Source organism: Alligator sinensis, unplaced genomic scaffold, assembly GCF_000455745.1.
Source record: "Alligator sinensis unplaced genomic scaffold, ASM45574v1 scaffold573_1, whole genome shotgun sequence".
NCBI lineage: Eukaryota > Metazoa > Chordata > Crocodylia > Alligatoridae > Alligator > Alligator sinensis.
The window spans coordinates 4,117,642-4,121,494 of NW_005841877.1; positions in this window are offsets into that span (position 1 = coordinate 4,117,642).

Below are 3,853 nucleotides of genomic sequence, written 5' to 3' on the forward strand. Positions count from 1 at the left end.
GGTTTCCGCCCAAGTTGGAGAACTCCGAGGAGAACCCCGCAAGGGAGGACTCCACAACCATCTGGAGGAGAAGGAGGACTTCACGTTTTGTGAAGAACTCTAAGCGCTGCGGAGCCTATCGAACCCAGCGCGTACCTTAAGAAGGCTATAGGGGTCTGATCAACCTCTGGCCTCTCCCCATCGCCAAACGATCCCTCAACGAACCCCTTCCCTGCGCGCAAGTTCCACGGAGCCTAGCAAACTTCGTGTGAGTGTATCCAGAGCTCTTCTCCAAGTTGTTTTCTTCAGTTGACACGACGGGCTCGCGGTTTTAGAGCCTTCAACCGGATTGGGCTAGAGGTTCACATGGAAGGAACTCTTGTCCGCTTTTCTTCTTTCTTGTCTGTAACTGCAACTCAAGCAAGTTTTCCTGCCTGCACTGCGACCATCTACGGTGTAAGTAAAATAATCTTTAATCAACCGCTACGCGTCCGTGCCTAATTCTAGCCCGCCGGCCTGCATTCCCTGACCCGCATGCCAGGGCTGCTGGCCACAGCCCGCCGCGCACCCCCGAGGGCCTCGGACCGCTCCCAGCCCGCACACCCTAGAGGGGAGTGGGTCCTAGATTCTGGCCACGCTTCTTCTATCCACGGCTTTTCTGACTCATACATTTAATATTCATTGGTTAAAAGCATTGGAATAGCTTCAGACCCACTGAAAATAGGGCAGGAGTAGGGGGAAAAACCATAGGCTCATCTCTTCCAGGGCTACATCCATCTTGCTGTGTCACGCTTCCTCCATCCTCTCTGGTCTGTACTGCTTCTACCCCTATATATCTTCCCCTCTTGCCTGCCCAGTGGACTAGTTTCAAAAGGAGGGATGGAGAGTGCTCTGCCTACTTACCAATGCTGGGCCTGTTGGTGTCAGCACTTTATTAGGAAAGAAGAGATGCAGGTTAACCCCTTCCACCCTCCTGTTCCCCAGCCAAATGCCCTAGGTGTTAAGCTATTGGCTGGGATGATCTTGTTGGTGATGATTTTGCTTTGAGCAGGAGGTTGGACTAGATGACCTCCTGAGGTCCCTTCCAACCCTAATTTTCTATAATTCTATTATTCTATTGGACTAAATTGTGCAAGGATCCTCCTCCTGATCTGGTATCAGTCAGTAGTCATGTCTTTTCTTCGACCATGGGCAGTTACATGCCCTCCCAGGCAATCCTAGACCCTTCTAAGCATGTCCAAAAGGGCTAGTGTAGCTGTGCTGGTGGAAATAGGATTGCAAATTTGAGTAAGTGCCAAAAAATTGCTATTCAGCGGTCGGTCACATGAGTGAAGAACCTGGAAGTTACAATAGACCATAAGCTGACTATGAGCCAACAGTATGTTCTTGTTGCAAAAAAGGCCAACAGAATACTGGGTTGTACTAACAGGAGTGTTACCTGCAAATTAAGGGAAGCAATTCTTCTGCTTCATTCAGCACTCGGGAGGCCTCACCTGGAGTACTGTGTCCAGTTTGGGGCACTACAGTTCAAGAAGGATGTGGATAAAGTGGAAAGTCTATTGGAGAGCAACAAAAATTATGAGAGGCCTGGTAAGCATGCTTTTGAGGAAAGGCTGAAAGAAGTAGCTTTACTTAGACTGGAGAAGAGAAGACCGAGGGGGGATTTGATAAACATCTTCAAATACCTGAAGGGGGGTTATAGAGAGGATGGAGACAGGCTTTTCTCTGTGGTCATAGGTGACAAGACTAGAAACAATGGCCTCAAGCTATAGCAGAAGAAATTTAGGTTGGAGATTATGAGGGTGGTCAAGCATTGGAACAGGCTACCTAGAGAAATTGTGGAAATCTCCATCCTGGAAGTTTTCAGGACCAAGTTGGACAGACACTTGGTTGGTACAGTTTAGTCAGGGGTAATCGTGCCTTGAGCAGGAGGCTGGACTAGATGACCTTGTGAGGTCTCTTCCAGCCCTACTGTCTTATGATCCAACTTTTACACACATCTGACCCTATGTGAATTGTCACTGGCAATTCACAGGCAGTGCCATAACAAGATCTTGAGTCTAGTTCCCCTATTCTAGTAACAAGAATAATTTATCATCAAATATATGCTTCTATGGTGGAAGATAGTAGTAGGAGAATGTACAGAACTCTGTGTGTGTGTGTGTATGTGTGTGTGTGTGTGCGTGCGTGTGTGTGTGTGCATGTGTGTTAGCACACCCACACATGCACTACTCCCACCAGACAGCATGTTGTTAAAGCCCTCCTTTGTAAATATATTTAGGAAGTACTCATTGTGTAAAACACCAAACAATAGCTAAACAGATGAAAGAGATTTCTAGCACTTTTGAGCTTTGTGAAAGAAAAAGTCCTAGAGAGATGATAAAACAAAAATTGCCCACAGATGTGGAGGGGAAAAGAAATGGTAAAAGAAAGCAGCACACTCCCATAGCAACAAGCCAATATTATTTGGAATCAAATGGGACCTTTATTCTGTGCTTGTCAGTAGGAGCCAAGATAAATTCTGACAATCTATCAGAAATGACCATGTAATGGAGAAAAACAGTATGAACAAATATAGGGCCTGTGATATAGATGTAACACTGGAGAAAATATGAAATTATGAGGTACCATACTATCCACTGAGTAAGCAGTGAAATATATCCAGTGTTCAGTCCCTGTGGATTTAGCAGTCCTGCATTGTTTTACCTGCTGAATCCATTAGGTTTTTTCACTCCTGTGGACAGTTTGATCTTGCAAACCCTGAGCCAAATTCTCTCTGGTTGTAAATTGGCACAATGAAAGTGAGTGAAGCTGTCCCAGTTTATAATAACAAAGAATCTGACCCCAAAATTTAAATGCAAGAATTCATTTTATTTAGGTGAGGTGGGTAGCTGCGTTAGTCTAAAGCAGGGGTGGGCAATTATTTTGGGTGGAGGGCCACTTACTAAGTTTTGATGAGCTGTCAAGGGCCGCATCAGTAGCCCCGCCCCTTGACAGTTGCCCCACTCCCGGTCGCCATATTGGGACCGGGCATCCTGCCTCCCCAACCCCTGACCTTTGCCACAGGAAATCCCTCCCCCTTCTCTGAAGCACTCCTTTTGGGAAGGATGGGGCTGCAATCTTGAAACCAGAAAAAAATCCCACATCATATACAAAAAAATAAAACATCTACTATAGCTTATTTTAATTTTATTTAAAAATATTTTTGTACTGATTTATGTATTTGCAAAGTGTATCTAGAGCTGATTACATAATAGCTCAAAATACAGCCCTACTGTATATTATGTGTGGACAGTAAGGGGGTGTATGTGGGCGGTGTGGTTGGTTGGTGAGTGGGTGTGGGTGTGTGTGGTGGAGTGTGGATATGGTGGGTGGGTGTGGAGGGGTGTGGGGTATGTGGTTGGGGTGGGGGCTGTGGCAGGGGTGTGGGGTTATGGTGGGTGGGGTGGGACTGCACACCTGCCTGCCACTTCTGCCATTGCTTCCCAGTGGCCACTGCCACCACTCTCCCCAGTGCTGCTGCTTCCTGTAGCCCTCTCTGTTCCATCTGCCACTCCCCATGCCACCACTGCTTGCTGTAGACTCCCACTGCTCCCTCCGCTGTTCTCTGCACTGCTTTCTGCAGCCCCCTGGATGCTCCCCCTGCTTCTTCTTGCTCCATTGCCATTTCCCGCACCCTGCTGCCGCTCCCCTCATTGTTCCCATTGCTCCTGCTGCTTCCCACAGCTCCCCTGCTTCCCATGCTTCCCTCTGTCCCCCTGCCCACCACTTCCTATGACCACCCCACCGCCCCAGCTACTCTCCATGCCCCCCCACCCACTGCTTCCCACTCTCGCTCCAGCCCAGCCCAGCCCGCCCCACGCCGCCCCGGGCC